We start from the raw sequence: 20,068 nt of genomic DNA on the forward strand, positions 1-20,068 counted from the left end.
TGCCTATTAAATGAAGCAGCACTTTGTGTATTGTAAATTGTAAACAAACATCTTTTTTTTCTATTAAATTTTTTAAGCTTATATAAGTCTTGTATTGTATTGTATTTTCTTAGCTTGTATTTATGTTTGTAACTGTTTCTCTGTAACTCTTCATTGGAGGTGAGATATAATCAAAGGCTCCTGTGAGCCAACTCGTGAATGCAGATGACACATCAGTAATTGAAATTTAGACGGCTACGGAAACTTCCTTGAAAGCTAAAACAAATTATATCTTTGCCGGATTATGTAACAAAAAATAACAATTCTTGTACTATAAAAATGATTGTCGAATTATTCTCTACAGATTTAATAAGATTATTTTGATGCGCCGATTAAAAAAAATCATGTGTTTTTTCTAAATTCAAAGTTCATAGAAGCACACCATGTGCAGCTACGTCATGCAAATTCGTGTCTGATAGTCCCGGGCTACTGGATTTTGCGATCGGGCTAGTGGATTCTGACCATCCATCGGGCAAGTGAAGTTTTTTTGGGAATTAAAATTACAAAATTACTGTAGGGCATACTTTTTTTAACTTCCAGGTAGATTGGTGTTTTTCAAGCCGATCTCACAGAGGGAAATCTGTCCAACAGAGTATCACATGACATTTCATGCCCGACGTAAATGCCTGAAATTTTTTCCTGTGGAGTTCAGCACTAATTATTTTTACGAAAAAAAAAAAAAAAACAGAGAATCTCACAATTGCTCTCTAAAAACAGGGAGCGAGCATGTAGCAGTCAAATATGGAATGAACGGAAATCCTTTGCTTGTTTTCATGAATTTAGGCTAGATATATAGCCCACTTTGAAAAAGAGCTATAGCCTGGGTCGAAAGTAGCTTCCCAATCAATTGTGGGAAGGTTTGGAGGACGTTAGCTATTATCATTGCATTCAGTCTCCCCCCGAACAATCCCACAATCGCTTGGGCAGTTACTTTCGACCCAGGCCAGGACTCATTTTCAAAGTAGGCTATTGCAGGGAGGGATACCTAAAATACAAGCGTTGCAGTAAGTTCAATGTGACAAAGTTTAAGTTGAGATGACCACGTGGCTACGTCTATACTTCATTCTATGTCCTAATTTTTTTTTTACGAAAAAAAAAAAAACAGCGAATCTCACGTTTGCTCTCTAAAAACAGGGAGTGAGCATGTAGCAGTCAAATATGGAATCAACGGAAACCCTTTGCTTGTTTTCATGAATTTAGGCTAGATATATATCTCACTTTGAAAAAGAGTGATAGCCTGGGTCGAAAGTAGCTTCCCAATCGATTGTGGGAAGGTTTGGGGGACGTTAGCTATTGTCATTGCATTCAGTCTCCCCCCAAACAATCCCACAATCCCTTGGGCAGTTGGTTTGGGGGACGTTAGCTTTTATCATTGCATTCAGTCTCCCCCCAAACAATCCCACAATCGCTTGGGCAGTTACTCTCGAACCAGGCCAGGACTCATTTTCAAAGTGGGCTATTGCAGTGAGAGATACCTAAAATACAAGCGTTGCAGCAAGTTGAATGTGACAAAGTTTAAGTTGAGATGACCACGTGGCTACGTTTATACTAAATAATGACATATTATCTATGGCTTCACTAACAGTACATCGTGCTGCAACTTGGCCTGAACCTCAGTTTAATAATTGCAAAATATTACATTTACATTGCCTTGAGAGAAGAAGACCCTTATTTCTTTGATACCTTCCTTGCTGTTCTGAGAAGCAAACTTCACATAGAAAAACACAATTCAAAATTACAAATCAATCTTTAAATGCCGTAGAACTAAAACCTACCTTTTTGCATATTAAATGAAGCAGCACTTTGTGTATATTAAATTGTAAACAAACATCTTTTTTTTTTCTATTAAATTTTTTAAGCTTATATAAGTCTTGTATTGTATTGTATTTTTTTAGCTTGTATTTATGTTTGTAACTGTTTCTCTGTAACTCTTCATTGCAGGTGAGATAAAATCAAAGGCTCCTGTGAGCCAACTCGTGAATGCAGATGACACATCAGTAATTGAAATTTAGACGGCTACGGAAACTTCCTTGAAAGCTAAAAGAAATTATATCTTTGCCCAATTATGTAACAAAAAATAACCATTCTTGTACTATAAAAATGATTGTCAAATTATTCTCTACAGATTTAATAAGATTATTTTGATGCGCCAATTAAAAAAAATCATGTCTTTTTTTTTTTAAATTCAAAGTTCATAGAAGCACACCATGTGCAGCTACGTCATGCAAATTCGTGTCTGATAGTCCCGGGCTACTGGATTTTGCGATCGGGCTAGTGGATTCTGACCATCCATCGGGCAAGTGAAGTTTTTTTGGGAATTAAAATTACAAAATTACTGTAGGGCATACTTTTTTTAACTTCCAGGTAGATTGGTGTTTTTCAAGCCGATCTCACAGAGGGAAATCTGTCCAACAGAGTATCACATGACATTTCATGCCCGACGTAAATGCCTGAAATTTTTTCCTGTGGAGTTCAGCACTAATTATTTTTACGAAAAAAAAAAAAAAAACAGAGAATCTCACAATTGCTCTCTAAAAACAGGGAGCGAGCATGTAGCAGTCAAATATGGAATGAACGGAAATCCTTTGCTTGTTTTCATGAATTTAGGCTAGATATATAGCCCACTTTGAAAAAGAGCTATAGCCTGGGTCGAAAGTAGCTTCCCAATCAATTGTGGGAAGGTTTGGAGGACGTTAGCTATTATCATTGCATTCAGTCTCCCCCCGAACAATCCCACAATCGCTTGGGCAGTTACTTTCGACCCAGGCCAGGACTCATTTTCAAAGTAGGCTATTGCAGGGAGGGATACCTAAAATACAAGCGTTGCAGTAAGTTCAATGTGACAAAGTTTAAGTTGAGATGACCACGTGGCTACGTCTATACTTCATTCTATGTCCTAATTTTTTTTTTACGAAAAAAAAAAAAACAGCGAATCTCACGTTTGCTCTCTAAAAACAGGGAGTGAGCATGTAGCAGTCAAATATGGAATCAACGGAAACCCTTTGCTTGTTTTCATGAATTTAGGCTAGATATATATCTCACTTTGAAAAAGAGTGATAGCCTGGGTCGAAAGTAGCTTCCCAATCGATTGTGGGAAGGTTTGGGGGACGTTAGCTATTGTCATTGCATTCAGTCTCCCCCCAAACAATCCCACAATCCCTTGGGCAGTTGGTTTGGGGGACGTTAGCTTTTATCATTGCATTCAGTCTCCCCCCAAACAATCCCACAATCGCTTGGGCAGTTACTCTCGAACCAGGCCAGGACTCATTTTCAAAGTGGGCTATTGCAGTGAGAGATACCTAAAATACAAGCGTTGCAGCAAGTTGAATGTGACAAAGTTTAAGTTGAGATGACCACGTGGCTACGTTTATACTAAATAATGACATATTATCTATGGCTTCACTAACAGTACATCGTGCTGCAACTTGGCCTGAACCTCAGTTTAATAATTGCAAAATATTACATTTACATTGCCTTGAGAGAAGAAGACCCTTATTTCTTTGATACCTTCCTTGCTGTTCTGAGAAGCAAACTTCACATAGAAAAACACAATTCAAAATTACAAATCAATCTTTAAATGCCGTAGAACTAAAACCTACCTTTTTGCATATTAAATGAAGCAGCACTTTGTGTATATTAAATTGTAAACAAACATCTTTTTTTTTTCTATTAAATTTTTTAAGCTTATATAAGTCTTGTATTGTATTGTATTTTTTTAGCTTGTATTTATGTTTGTAACTGTTTCTCTGTAACTCTTCATTGCAGGTGAGATAAAATCAAAGGCTCCTGTGAGCCAACTCGTGAATGCAGATGACACATCAGTAATTGAAATTTAGACGGCTACGGAAACTTCCTTGAAAGCTAAAAGAAATTATATCTTTGCCCAATTATGTAACAAAAAATAACCATTCTTGTACTATAAAAATGATTGTCAAATTATTCTCTACAGATTTAATAAGATTATTTTGATGCGCCAATTAAAAAAAATCATGTCTTTTTTTTTTTAAATTCAAAGTTCATAGAAGCACACCATGTGCAGCTACGTCATGCAAATTCTTGTCCGATAGTCTGGGGCTACTGGATTTTGCGATCGGGCTAGTGGATTCTGACCATCCATCGGGCAAGTGAAGTTTTTTTGGGAATTAAAATTACAAAATTACTGTAGGGCATACTTTTTTTAACTTCCAGGTAGATTTGTGTTTCTCAAGTTGATCTCACAAAGGGAAATCTGTCCAACAGAGTATCGCATCACATTTCATGCCCGACATAAATGCCTGAAATTTTTCCTTTGGAGTTCAGTACTAATTTTTTTACGAAAAAAAAAAACAGCGAAACTCACGTTTGCTCTCTAAAAACAGGGAGCGAGCATGTAGCAGTCAAATATGGAATGAACGGAAATCCTTTGCTTGTTTTCATGAATTTAGGCTAGATATATAGCCCACTTTGAAAAAGAGCTATAGCCTGGGTCGAAAGTAGCTTCCCAATCAATTGTGGGAAGGTTTGGGGGACGTTAGCTATTATCATTGCATTCAGTCTCCCCCCGAAGAATCCCACAATCGCTTAGGCAGTTACTTTCGACCCAGGCCAGGACTCATTTTCAAAGTGGGCTATTGCAGGGAGGGATACCTAAAATACAAGCGTTGTAGTAAGTTCAATGTGACAAAGTTTAAGTTGAGATGACCACGTGGCTACGTCTATACTTCATTTGCCGCTTGCTGTTTTCAATTTATCAGAGGTACTTGGTTAGCATCACAAAGGTAAATCATTCCACACTATTCGTGTCTATGTCCTAATTTGTTTTACGAAAAAAAAAAACAGCGAATCTCACGTTTGCTCTCTAAAAAAAGGGAGTGAGCATGTAGCAGTCAAATATGGAATCAACGGAAACCCTTTGCTTGTTTTCATGAATTTAGGCTAAATATATAGCCCACTTTGAAAAAGAGTGATAGCCTGGGTCGAAAGTAGCTTCCCAATCGATTGTGGGAAGGTTTGGGGGACGTTAGCTATTGTCATTGCATTCAGTCTCCCCACAAACAATCCCACAATCGCTTGGGCAGTTGGTTTGGGGGACGTTAGCTATTATCATTGCATTCAGTCTCCCCCCAAACAATCCCACAATCGCTTGGTCAGTTACTCTCGACCCAGGCCAGGACTCATTTTCAAAGTGGGCTATTGCATTGAGAGATACCTAAAATACAAGCGTTGGAGCAAGTTGAATGTGACAAAGTTTAAGTTGAGATGACCACGTGGCTACGTTTATACTAAATAATGAAATATTATCTATGGCTTCCCTAACAGTACATCGTGCTGCAACTTGGCCTGAACCTCAGTTTAATAATTGCAAAATATTACATTTACATTGCCTTGAGAGAAGAAGACCCTAATTTCTTTGATACCTTCCTTGCTGTTCTGAGAAGCAAACTTCACATAGAAAAACACAATTCAAAATTACAAATCAATCTTTAAATGCCGTAGAACTAAAACCTACCTTTTTGCATATTAAATGAAGCAGCACTTTGTGTATATTAAATTGTAAACAAACATCTTTTTTTTTCTATTAAATTTTTTAAGCTTATATAAGTCTTGTATTGTATTGTATTTTCTTAGCTTGTATTTATGTTTGTAACTGTTTCTCTGTAACTCTTCAGTGGAGGTGAGATAAAATCAAAGGCTCCTGTGAGCCAACTCGTGAATGCAGATGACACATCAGTAATTGAAATTTAGACGGCTACGGAAACTTCCTTGAAAGCTAAAAGAAATTATATCTTTGCCCAATTATGTAACAAAAAATAACCATTCTTGTACTATAAAAATGATTGTCAAATTATTCTCTACAGATTTAATAAGATTATTTTGATGCGCCGATTAAAAAAAATCATGTCTTTTTTTTTTTAAATTCAAAGTTCATAGAAGCACACCATGTGCAGCTACGTCATGCAAATTCGTATCCGATAGTCTGGGGCTACTGGATTTTGCGATCGGGCTAGTGGATTCTGACCATCCATCGGGCAAGTGAAGTTTTTTTGGGAATTAAAATTACAAAATTACTGTAGGGCATACTTTTTTTAACTTCCAGGTAGATTTGTGTTTCTCAAGTTGATCTCACAAAGGGAAATCTGTCCAACAGAGTATCGCATAACATTTCATGCCCGACATAAATGCCTGAAATTTTTCCTTTGGAGTTTAGTACTAATTTTTTTACGAAAAAAAAAAAACAGCGAAACTCACGTTTGCTCTCTAAAAACAGGGAGCGAGCATGTAGCAGTCAAATATGGAATGACAAAAATCCTTTGCTTGTTTTCATGAATTTAGGCTAGATATATAGCCCACTTTGAAAAAGAGCTATAGCCTGGGTCGAAAGTAGCTTCCCAATCAATTGTGGGAAGGTTTGGGGGACGTTAGCTATTATCATTGCATTCAGTCTCCCCCCGAAGAATCCCACAATCGCTTAGGCAGTTACTTTCGACCCAGGCCAGGACTCATTTTCAAAGTGGGCTATTGCAGGGAGGGATACCTAAAATACAAGCGTTGTAGTAAGTTCAATGTGACAAAGTTTAAGTTGAGATGACCACGTGGCTACGTCTATACTTCATTTGCCGCTTGCTGTTTTCAATTTATCAGAGCTACTTCGTTAGCATCACAAAGGTGAATCATTCCACACTATTCGTGTCTATGTCCTAATTTGTTTTACGAAAAAAAAAAAAACAGCGAATCTCACGTTTGCTCTCTAAAAACAGGGAGTGAGCATGTAGCAGTCAAATATGGAATCAACGGAAAGCCTTTGCTTGTTTTCATGAATTTAGGCTAGATATATATCTCACTTTGAAAAAAAATGATAACCTTGGGTCGAAAGTAGCTTCGAAATCGATTGTGGAAAGGTTTGGGTGACGTTAGCTATTGTCATTGCATTCAGTCTCCCCCCAAACAATCCCACAATCCCTTGGGCAGTTGGTTTGGGGGACGTTAGCTTTTATCATTGCATTCAGTCTCCCCCCAAACAATCCCACAATCGCTTGGGCAGTTACTCTCGAACCAGGCCAGGACTCATTTTCAAAGTGGGCTATTGCAGTGAGAGATACCTAAAATACAAGCGTTGCAGCAAGTTGAATGTGACAAAGTTTAAGTTGAGATGACCACGTGGCTACGTTTATACTAAATAATGACATATTATCTATGGCTTCACTAACAGTACATCGTGCTGCAACTTGGCCTGAACCTCAGTTTAATAATTGCAAAATATTACATTTACATTGCCTTGAGAGAAGAAGACCCTTATTTCTTTGATACCTTCCTTGCTGTTCTGAGAAGCAAACTTCACATAGAAAAACACAATTCAAAATTACAAATCAATCTTTAAATGCCGTAGAACTAAAACCTACCTTTTTGCATATTAAATGAAGCAGCACTTTGTGTATATTAAATTGTAAACAAACATCTTTTTTTTTCTATTAAATTTTTTAAGCTTATATAAGTCTTGTATTGTATTGTATTTTCTTAGCTTGTATTTATGTTTGTAACTGTTTCTCTGTAACTCTTCAGTGGAGGTGAGATAAAATCAAAGGCTCCTGTGAGTCAACTCGTGAATGCAGATGACACATCAGTAATTGAAATTTAGACGGCTACGGAAACTTCCTTGAAAGCTAAAAGAAATTATATCTTTGCCCAATTATGTAACAAAAAATAACCATTCTTGTACTATAAAAATGATTGTCAAATTATTCTCTACAGATTTAATAAGATTATTTTGATGCGCCGATTAAAAAAAATCATGTGTTTTTTTAAATTCAAAGTTCATAGAAGCACACCATGTGCAGCTACGTCATGCAAATTCGTGTCCGATAGTCCGGGGCTACTGGATTTTGCGATCGGGCTAGTGGATTCTGACCATCCATCGGCCAAGTGAAGTTTTTTTGGGAATTAAAATTACAAAATTACTGTAGGGCATACTTTTTTTAACTTCCAGGTAGATTGGTGTTTTTCAAGCTGATCTCACAAAGGGAAATCTGTCCAACAGAGTATCGCATGATATTTCATGCCCGACATAAATGCCTGAAATTTTTCCTTTGGAGTTCAGTACTAATTTTTTTCCAAAAAAAAAAAAACAGCGAATCTCACGTTTGCTCTCTAAAAACAGGGAGCGAGCATGTAGCAGTCAAATATGGAATGAACGGAAATCCTTTGCTTGTTTTCATGAATTTAGGCTAGATATATAGCCCACTTTGAAAAAGAGTGATAGCCTGGGTCGAAAGTAGCTTCCCAATCAATTGTGGGAAGGTTTGGGGGACGTTAGCTATTATCATTGCATTCAGTCTCCCCCCGAACAATCCCACAATCGGTTGGCAGTTAGTTTCGACCCAGGCCAGGACTCATTTTCAAAGTAGGCTATTGCAGGGAGGGATACCTAAAATACAAGCGTTGCAGTAAGTTCAATGTGACAAAGTTTAAGTTGAGATGACCACGTGGCTACGTCTATACTTCATTTGCCGCTTGCTGTTTTCAATTTATCAGAGGTACTTCGTTAGCATCACAAAGGTAAATCATTCCACACTATTCGTGTCTATGTCCTAATTTGTTTTACGAAAAAAAAAAAAACAGCGAATCTCACGTTTGCTCTCTAAAAAAAGGGAGTGAGCATGTAGCAGTCAAATATGGAATCAACGGAAACCCTTTGCTTGTTTTCATGAATTTAGGCTAAATATATAGCCCACTTTGAAAAAGAGTGATAGCCTGGGTCGAAAGTAGCTTCCCAATCGATTGTGGGAAGGTTTGGGGGACGTTAGCTATATTCATTGCATTCAGTCTCCCCACAAACAATCCCACAATCGCTTGGGCAGTTGGTTTGGGGGACGTTAGCTATTATCATTGCATTCAGTCTCCCCCCAAACAATCCCACAATCGCTTGGTCAGTTACTCTCGACCCAGGCCAGGACTCATTTTCAAAGTGGGCTATTGCATTGAGAGATACCTAAAATACAAGCGTTGGAGCAAGTTGAATGTGACAAAGTTTAAGTTGAGATGACCACGTGGCTACGTTTATACTAAATAATGAAATATTATCTATGGCTTCCCTAACAGTACATCGTGCTGCAACTTGGCCTGAACCTCAGTTTAATAATTGCAAAATATTACATTTACATTGCCTTGAGAGAAGAAGACCCTAATTTCTTTGATACCTTCCTTGCTGTTCTGAGAAGCAAACTTCACATAGAAAAACACAATTCAAAATTACAAATCAATCTTTAAATGCCGTAGAACTAAAACCTACCTTTTTGCATATTAAATGAAGCAGCACTTTGTGTATATTAAATTGTAAACAAACATCTTTTTTTTTCTATTAAATTTTTTAAGCTTATATAAGTCTTGTATTGTATTGTATTTTCTTAGCTTGTATTTATGTTTGTAACTGTTTCTCTGTAACTCTTCAGTGGAGGTGAGATAAAATCAAAGGCTCCTGTGAGCCAACTCGTGAATGCAGATGACACATCAGTAATTGAAATTTAGACGGCTACGGAAACTTCCTTGAAAGCTAAAAGAAATTATATCTTTGCCCAATTATGTAACAAAAAATAACCATTCTTGTACTATAAAAATGATTGTCAAATTATTCTCTACAGATTTAATAAGATTATTTTGATGCGCCGATTAAAAAAAATCATGTGTTTTTTTAAATTCAAAGTTCATAGAAGCACACCATGTGCAGCTACGTCATGCAAATTCGTGTCCGATAGTCCGGGGCTACTGGATTTTGCGATCGGGCTAGTGGATTCTGACCATCCATCGGGCAAGTGAAGTTTTTTTGGGAATTAAAATTACAAAATTACTGTAGGGCATACTTTTTTTTACTTCCAGGTAGATTGGTGTTTTTCAAGCTGATCTCCCAAAGGGAAATCTGTCCAACAGAGTATCGCATGATATTTCATGCCCGAAATAAATGCCTGAAATTTTTCCTTTGGAGTTCAGTACTAATTATTTTACGAAAAAAAAAAAACAGCGAATCTCACGTTTGCTCTCTAAAAACAGGGAGCGAGCATGTAGCAGTCAAATATGGAATGACAAAAATCCTTTGGTTTTTTCCATGAAGTTAGGCTAGATATATAGCCCACTTTGAAAAAGAATGATAGCCTGGGTCGAAAGTAGCTTCCCAATCGATTGTGGGAAGGTTTGGGGGACGTTAGCTATTATCATTGCATTCAGTCTCCCCCCAAAGAATCCCACAATCGCTTTGGTAGTTACTTTCGACCCAGGCCAGGACTTATTTTCAAAGTGGGCTATTGCAGTGAGGGATACCTAAGATACAAGCGTTGCAGTAGGTTGAATATTTATACTAAATAATGAAATATGACTAGCTCTTGCTAAATAAGAATTATTTATTGACCGCGTCCTTTTGCTTTCCCATAAATTACCAGTTGTTAATTGCAAAAATGAAACATTGTTTCCCTTTGAAAACTCTATGAAAGCTGACGAGATCTTAAAGTGTTCATTTCACTAGAAATTTGCATAATTTTATTTACGACGTCACTGATGCGTGACATGGCACGTTCCGCTTTCGCGTGAAAACTGACAGCAAAACTAGTTTTCTTTAGCAAACTAATCTACTTGATGTAATACTTTTGTATGAGAAAGAAAAATATGGTGAAAGATGTCGAGTTTTCATGTGTGCAAAAAGTTATGATTAGCAGTGAACTTTAGAGTGCTTCTTTCAGCTGAAGACATTTTCTGGCGGGAAATATGTTTTGGCGGCAAAATTTCAAGTTGCGCAACGCAATATCACGCATTCTTTCTGACTAAAACGATTCAGTTAGTTCAATTGCGAAGGGAGGATAGGTTAAAAAATCGGTGAGGCCTAGAATAAATAAGGCCACTAGTGCTAAAGCTCTTAAAAGCGTCCTGTTTATTCAAAGTCCATGCCGACAATTACTTTTAAATTAAATTATTTTTTAATTAAATTATTTTTAACTTAAATTATTTCTAATTCTTAAAAGACACTGCAGTTTGAGGAAAAAACCAAAAAACCTATAACTTGTAGCTTTGCTCAGATTTAACAAAAAATCTTCATTCTTGCACTAAATGATTGTCAAATTATTCTCTACATATTGAATAAGAATAACCTGATGTGCCATGAACAAAAAATGTTCACGTGTTTTTTCCACTAATTGAATTTAAAACACATTCACTGCGCACACCCAAACCAAGTCAACAGTCACCCATCGCTATAACTCGTTCATTGCGCATGCGCGCATTCACGAGTTAAAAAGACAAAAGAAAAAAGAAGTGATTCACATGCTGTAATATGGCATCAGAAATTCCTCCTGGAATAAAGGCTAGTTTTGAAAATATTGTCAGTGAAATCCTTTTGGATTACATAACAATTTGTGTCAATGTGATACTGGCTTACATAAAGTGTGTTCAAATGTCTTGGTTATTATATGAAACAAATATATATTTTTTTGCCATGGGCAGTTGATAATACTCAGAGAAATTCAAAATATGGTAAGAACATTAGTAATAAAAAGAAATCATTTGCAACAACTGTGACTTGCAAAAGTAACTTACAAACTAGATTTGTTATTTATTTATTTATTTATTTATTTCATTTTTTATTGCAGTACAAAAATGCTTAACAACACTTAAGTATGGAAATTGTTAATGTTGAAGCGTCACTTTCCCAAACACAAATATGAATAAAAAAAAAGAATAATCGATGAAAGCTTATCCAACCAAAAATTTTATTCAAATAATCAATAGCTATGCTTTCAGATGTAAAAACAACTTGGGATTTTATTGCTTGCATGGCAACACAAGTTTAATTTTTGCAAATACTTTGTCTCTGTTCAAAGTGATCGCTCAGATTGTTTTGTAAGGCAGATTACAGAAATTAAAAAATTTTGGCTCAAAAATATCAGATCACGTCCAATGCTGTTAAAAAAGATATCAACAATTGAAACCCCAAAAATTACGATACTGTAGTCGTTTCCCAAGTCTTGTAAAAATCCATTTGAGGTCCAACGTTTGGTTTCAAGTTTTGAGCAGAATTTAGACTGTTTCTTATCCCATCCCAAAATGTATTTTCAGTGATTGGTCATTCTTCTGGAATGTCTCTGCACTCTGGGTTCAACACAGATGTATGTTAATTGTCGTAAAGGCAAAAAAAATCTCTTGACAATTTAGACATTCTCCTGGTGCTTCATTTTATAATAAAACCAATATGTTCATATCGGTCATGTAAACCAAGAGAAAACCGATATCTTAGTTTTCTGATCCCCAAAAGTTATGACTGGCCACACTACATACTTACATGCATGATATGATACATATGATGACATTGTGTCTATTTTGCTCAAAGGCAGTAGCCACAAAAGTCTGGGTTTCTAATGGGAATCAAACCGTTTCTAGCTATTACAATGTTCCAATCGGCCAAACCACGCTATGATGTTAAATCCTCAACATAAGGTGTCATGTCAGTCCTCAATATTTAAGCATCTGCTGGAGATTACATGAACTCACTTAACTGCCTGTCATCTATGGCCTGGCCAGCCCTTCCATCTTCAGGGGGCATCAGCATTTGCAATAAAAATTCTCCATCAACTCCCATTGCATTTTTAGAGATATAATAGGGTCATACTACAATAATCATATTAAAAACAGATCAACTTTGAATGCGATCAATTTTAACACCTGTAAACATTTCCATGTGGCATCCCTTACTGGCATAATGAGTTGTGTGCCCTGGAGAAGACCATTGTCAAATGGAGTGCAATCAATCTAAGGCCGAAGGAGAGCCTGAATAATAAGAGGTTCAAGTTTTGCAATACAAAAGGTAGTCAAGCTGTTGTGGATATAATTATGAAAGATGGAGGGTCGTTTCTCCAAAGTTTGTAACAAGGGCTTTATTTCATAAATGGAGCCCAACATATGTAACATTCTCGAACACAATTTAGGACCTAAATTTGTCATGGAAAACCTTCTAGCGACGAGACAGGAGAATTACATTTTTGATCTTTGGGATAAAAGATGCTGCGATGTATGTGCAGAAATGTCGAACAGAAGCAATATAGATTCAGGTATCAAATTAGTTGTCAATCAGATCTTTCACTTTGATGATGGCAATGTCTGTCCTGCAAACAAGGCATTGCAACAACTAACTGAAAGTACATTGTTAACCTAATTTTATGCATTACGAGTACAGTTAATTCAGTTTTCAGCATTGTCATGTGTTTACATTCTTGTTTAAGGCCTCATTTGTTTACATGCCTCAACTCATAAGTGCACCACAGGCTTTTCTCAAACTAGAAAAATCAGGAGAACAGTTGCCAGAAAATAAAAATACCAGAAGACCAGTTGCCAGTTGTACAATGAAGACTTCTAGAGAGAAACAACAAATACGAGAAGGAGTTTGCCTACAATATGTGAGTGTTTTGTGTCAGAGTTAAAGGTAGGTAAAGTCGCACTACACGCCCAAGTGGCCCATATGGCCGTAGCTTAGCCCGGTTTCTGTAGTATGAAGCAACTAGGAGTATTAGGAGTATTGCTACTCCCCCCTGGATGGGATGCTAGTTCATCGCAGGGTTAGTACCACCAGCAGTATGTCTCCAGTACCCATTTATAACCTGGGCGATGAGAGACAATGTGGAACAAAGTTTCTTGTCTAAGGAAACAACACAGCAATGAAGAGACCAACCTGGCCACGAACCACCGACCCTCTAATTGAAAGTCCGACGTACTAACCACTACACCACCACACCTCTGGAGTTGTTCCTTTAATGAGTATTGTATAGCATACCAAATGTCTGATTACTGTTTGCAGGATCAGAGAGCCTTTTACTGTCTGTGGTTTGTGATGTTAATGAAGAGATAATTAATGTGTCTCATTGCGCATCTATTCCCACTTTGGCTAGTCCATAGTTGACAACAAGGGTTGTACTGTTGTGGGCTTTTCTTCCCAATTTTGGGTTGGGTGCTTTGATTTTTTTAAAACATCACTTTCCACGGGCAATAAAGCTTTTTCACTTTTTCAATATGCAGTGTTTAGTCTGGAAATTGCCCTGTGAGAACTGAATGAATTCCCTTCATACAGGTAAAACATGGAGATTTTTTCAATAACTGATAAAATTTGCTTTGAAACATTTGCCAGTTTGAAGCAAAACAACCACAAAATAGTTGGCACGTGCATGGTCTTTTTCAGAAAGTGATAATTAACTGTGAAATGTCTTGGCAGTGAGAATATAGGATGTAATATATATATTTTTTTAATTTCCCTAATAAAGTTAGGATTTCAGACAAGAAGTTTAGATTGCTTTGTTTGACTGGTTTTGAATGAGAATATTGAAAAAAAGAGATATTGAACTTTTTGTATAACATTGAAGGTAAAACATGGAGATTTTTTTAATAACTGAATTAAATTTGTGGTGAAAAAGTTTCCAGTTGAAGCAAAACAACCTCAAAATAGTTGGCAAGTGCATGGTCTGTTTTGGAAAGTTAACTGGCAAATGTCTTGGCAGTGAGAATACAGGAAGCAACAGTTTAAATTTTATGAATTTCACTGAATGAATTTAAGATTTAAGACAAGATGCTTAGATTGCTTTGCCCAACATATGTAACATTTTAAAACATAAGTTAGGGCCTAAATTTGTTATGGAAAACCTTCTAGTGATGAGACAGGAGAATAACATTGTTGATCTTTGGGATTAAAGATATAGTGATCTATGCACAGAAATGTCGAACAGAAGCAGTATGGATTCATGTATCAAATTAGTTGTCAATTAGATCTTTCACTTTGACAATGGCAATTTCTGCCCTGCAAACAAGGCATTGCAACAACTAAGTGAAAGTGCATTGTAAACCTTATATTATGCATTACAAGTACAGTTAGTTCAGTTTTCAGCGTTGTCATGTGTTTACATTCCTGTTTTACTTTAAGGCCTCATTTGTTTACATGCCTCCTCTCATAAGTGCACCGAAGGCTATTTCCTCAAACTAGAATCATCAGGAGAACAGTTGCCAGAAAATAGAAATACCAGAAGACAAGTTGCCAGAAATTTGAGATGTACAATGAAGATCTCCAGAGGGAAACCTCAAATACAAGAAGGCATTTGCCTACAATATGTGAGTGTTTTTTCTAAGAGTTGTATCATATAGCATACCAAATGTCTGACCACTGTTTGCAGGACCAGAGGGCCTTTTACTGTCTGTGGTTTGTGATGTTAAAGAATAGAGAATATTTCTCATTGTGCATCTATTCCCGCTTTGGACGTGTCCACACATCACAACAAGAGTTGTGAATGCTGTGGGCCATTCTACCCAACTCTGGGTTTAGGTCCTTTTTTTTTAAACATCCCTTTCCTCAGGCAGTAAAAGTTTCCCACTTATTCAGTATGCAGTGTTTAATGTAGAAATTGGCCTGTGAGAACTGAATAAATGCCCTTTATATAGGAACAGAGAGTTTGATACTGGCCTTATACGGAACAAAATCTGTCACATGGATTAAAATGATAGACCCCATATAGGATTTAATCTCCTTTTTAACTCGTGAATATGGAGGTTCTCGGAAGAAAAACAGGACGTCTCTTTGTCGAATGGCAACAATGGAAAACCACCAGAGAATGCACATGGTCACTTTTGCGTTGCCTCAGGTATCGGAAGGAATCAGGTTGCATGTGTAATTTAATTGTGTAAATGTTTATACATAATGCATTCCCGCAATATGGCGTGCCGTACACAAATGAGTTGGCTAATAGGAGCATTTGATTGTATTTTGAGTGCAATATGGTTATTTTCTTTAATTTCAGCATTGCCAAGTGTTTTTGTTTTCTTGTTGAGGTCTGTTAAGTTTATTGTGTTCACTCATAAGTGCGCTTAAGTTTTGTCTCTCAGCTAGTACAAACTAGAGAATGGAGAAGTGAAGAAGGTTGAGAAATCCAAAGAAGAGGCCCAAAAGGGGATCACCCAGAAAGAAAGAAAATTGCACATGCATGTAAGTGACCTTTGACTTGCGTGTGGCTGTCATAACTGTAAAATAGACCTTTCTAAAGGATGCTGTAGGGACCAGGAAGCAGGTTAAGCCATTTTTTGAGGAAGTGTGCAAAATTACTTTTCCTTTGTTGGAGAGCAAGTGTGATTCTGGAGAGTTTCATTCTTGTGCTTGTGGATACCTGATTTTGTAAACGGACTCCAGTTAACTAGTTGTCCCGTGTTAAAATAAAACCTACAAAGTCCCAGAAATGTCGTAAAGATGCCCAAGCTGTCATGAAGATTATAAGCTTTAGAGCGGGAGTTGTGACTACTTGTACATTTTCCCTTCTTTCAACCCAATGTTTTATGGCTGCTATATACCTTAAATTCTTGTGCTTTTTTCACAGCCACCAACAGCAACCAGGAACAGTTGTCAGATGCTCTTTCATGAATGATAACCAGTCAGTGGAAAGCATGTGGTAGGGAAAAGTTCATTTGTATCACCAAGCACAGTAATATTTGTCCAAAGTTCAAGTTAGTCTTTTGATCTTGTTTTTCTAGGTTATTCCAGACATTGTAAGGTTATAAAAAATGGAAAACATGCTCTCAGGAAACAGACACCACAATAACCACAACCTCATTTGGATAAACAAGTGGATTTACATCTTGTCACATTTGATGGCATTCTTGTTATTTCCTCATTTTCTGCAGGACAGATATTTGGAGGGCCAACCAAAACATATACATGTATGATTGAGTGCAAAGAGAAAAGGTCATACCAAATGAGGACTGCATCATCTATGCCCTGGCAGCCAACCACTTTCACATGTAGTAACTGAGGTAGAGAATGCCACTCCTGGATACGACTGCACTCTCATAGCTTGAGCTGAACCTCAATCAACTTATGAAGAGCTGGATGTAGTGCATTTGAGATAGAGGACAAGGTTTCGGGTATTTTTCAATTACAGCAAAGAAATTTGTTGACACTTTTGGTTGTTTATGAGGCCTCAGCAGCCAAAAGTGTCTCAAGAAAATATTCTGCATGTGAGAAGTATATTATTTTGTCCAGTGGCTTTCTGATGATCAAGGCTGTTAGCTTACTGGTGTAAGGTTGCTTACTTCTAACATTTCACAGGTTGGACTCTGAAATTCTCAGCTGCTGGCCTTTTGGGGCTCCTTTAAAGTTTTCTGTAGCCAGCAGCCTTGATTTTCGATGGAAGATTAATAGTTATTGTAGCATTTTACTATATTATAGAGTGTTTTCACATGATTTCACGGCGGCCATGTTGGTGTCCCAAAACAAAGAAATGGCGGCCATGTTGGTGTCCCAACTTAAACCTCTGGGAATTGAACTCTATTTCTATGCAAATACTTTCTTTTGTTTCATTAAACCAATATAGCCAGTAGTCATGTGAATGAAAACACTCCATATCTTTATTACCGGTTCCTAAATTGGTCAAAAGAAATAGTCACACTTACCTTTTGCATAAACCACTGAGTGCCAACTCCTGTGTAATTAACATGAACCAACTGGGATCATATCTACTGACTCCCTTGAGCAGAATGTTTAGAGGTAGCGTGGTCGAGTGGTTGGGGCGCCGGACTTGGAATCCGGTGGTCCCGGGTTCAAGTCCCGCTCTGACCGCTAGCTGGAGTTGTTTCTCGGTAGCCCCAAGTTCAACTCCTCGGACGCGCTTGTAAATAGCCAGCTGGTCTGCCTCCTGCCAGTTGGGATTTTTAACCATGTTATTTTCAATTTATATTATTTCTTTACGAGGTTTAATGCTCGGCCTCACTAGCACTTGTGCTATAAACACTGCCGAGGGTAAATAAAGGTTATTATTATTATATTATTATTATATTATTATATTATAGTTACTTCTAGTATTTTGGGATGGTTCCCTTAACCATTAAGACGAGATAGTGACAAGCATGCAAATTCTCCTCACAATATCACAACTTGTTCAAGGATTCAGCTAATGATAAAAAACGGAAATAGCCACCAAAGACAAAGGTCTTCATCTTTTGACAAATACTCCTAATGTCATGACAAAAATACGGAGAATAGTGAGAAGAAAATGTATGTTGATATTGGAGCTTAAAAGGTTGAATATGCCAAAATGGTGCATGGTCACTATTGCATTTTTTTTTACTAACAAACCCTGACCCTAACCTCTCAGCAAGATTGAGTTCCTTGAATAGTTTTGTATTTTTGAAAATCGTTTGGAGCATTTGAAGTGGTTGGCTTTTAAAGGTGAAAAAGAAAAAATGTTTCTCCATAGCTGACTGACTACATGACACTTCTTAATCGTAGAAATAAAGGAATGAAATCTTTAGCATGGTGACAGGGTATTTTACCTGCGTAATATTGCAAATAAAGGAATAGCCAGTTGGCATCAAATATTACCATCACCATCTATGTGACACTCCTTAATCTTAGAAAAGGTATGATCTCTTTTATGTGCTAAGTTGGTACAGGGTTCCGTTAAATATAGCTGAGTGAGTACACAGAGTGACATTTTATATGCCAACACATGGTAACTGGAGATTTTGTCTGCATATAAAGAAAAAAGGGCAGAGTAACATAACATTCACTGACTAGCACAAAACTCCTTACTCAACCTTACTCAAAGAACAGGAGTGAATGCTGTAAACAGCTTTTTTATAACATTTTTATTCTTTTTTTAATTTTTATTTCTTATTTTTGATGATTTTATTCAGAGTATCTTAGAATAAATGGTGCCACTTTGCATGGTAAGCATCACTATCTAAATGCCAGCATGACTATTGAATGCCCAGTATAACTGCAAATGTAAACCTCGCAGGATAAAACTGCTGTCTACATATAGGTGTGACTGAAAGCTTAATCACTTATAAAAATGTGTTGAAGCCTTTGACGAGAGGTGCGGCATAGAAACCAGAATCTGCACCAAAACTGGTATACCTGTCTGGTTATATTCCCTGCAGATCCCCTTATAAGTCTCTGGTTTTTATGGTTATTGAACACATTATTTCATATAAGGTAAATGACATACATATCCATTTCAGCACACTGTAATCGCTATAACCCAGAGAAAAAAGTACAGTTGTTGTCCTTGGGCAATACTCCCTACATACATTTCCATTTGTCTGGTATACCTTATGTGCCCCTGAGGACATAACATAACCTGTGGACCCTTCTGTTGTATACTTAACAATTATTCCACGAGCGCGCGTTGTATATGAGATGATAGATAGCCAATGACGCGCGTAGCGCCGAGTCCGCTATAATCATCTCATATCCAACAAGCGTGAGTGGAATAATTGTTTTATTAAAAACAATCAAGAAATATTGCTAGATTTTGCCCATTTCGCTTTGAAGAACAATTAAAAATCAATTGAATGGTTGCCATTTCTCGGGCATGGTGTAATGGCTCACCATAGCCGCTAAGCCAATCAAATCCCTGGAATTGCATTATACAATGATCCAGTTTTTAATAAAATATATTATTTTATAAGGCACACTGTACCCCTATAAACCTCATTTGTACCATGGAGACCCTTATGCACCATGCATATCTTTGGATATCAATGTACACCCTGCGTCCCTAGATATCATTTTACACCGAGCATCCCTACACACTGTTTGGATATCCTGTGAACCCTACATACCATTGGACACCCTGTACACCCTGTGTAGTCTACATGCTGTTGAACACCCTGTGCACCATGCATATAGTTGCATACCCTGTGTACTGTACATACCATCCTGCGCCTTGTGCACCCTACATATTGTTGCACATCCTGTGCACCATGCATATTGTTGTATACCTTGTGTATCCTACATACCATTCCTCTGTACTGTACATGCTGTAGTACACCCTAGATACTGTACCATTAGATACCCTGTGAACCCCCTCATACCATTGCACCATGCATAAAGTTGCACACCCTCTGTACCGTATATGCCATTCTGAACCTTGTGTACCCTACATATTGTTGCACATCCTGTGCATCATGCCTATCGTTGTATACCCTGTGTATCGTACATACCATTTTACACCCTACATACCATTGGAAACCCAGTAAACACCCACATACC

At 37.2% G+C, this 20,068-nt stretch overlaps 1 long non-coding RNA gene across 3 annotated transcripts in view; it reads left to right on the top strand.

Moving 5' to 3' along the window:
- LOC146488531 (uncharacterized) overlaps nt 1–18,323 on the top strand; it is a 43,420-nt gene extending 25,097 nt beyond the window's left edge. The window contains exons 1-6 of one of the 3 annotated variants that reach the window (XR_014866358.1): nt 13,431–13,471; nt 14,062–14,113; nt 14,957–15,141; nt 15,910–16,009; nt 16,395–16,466; nt 16,699–18,323. This is a non-coding gene — a long non-coding RNA (uncharacterized LOC146488531). Of the gene's footprint in view, nt 1–12,515; nt 14,114–14,956; nt 15,142–15,909; nt 16,010–16,394; nt 16,467–16,698 lie in introns of those variants that run through there. The other 2 variants (XR_014866357.1, XR_014866356.1) reach the window with 2 other exon arrangements.
- Nucleotides 18,324–20,068: the final 1,745 nt, after the last annotated feature.

This window comes from Pavona decussata, unplaced genomic scaffold, assembly GCF_977016875.1.
Source record: "Pavona decussata unplaced genomic scaffold, jaPavDecu1.1 SCAFFOLD_9, whole genome shotgun sequence".
Lineage (NCBI taxonomy): Eukaryota > Metazoa > Cnidaria > Anthozoa > Scleractinia > Agariciidae > Pavona > Pavona decussata.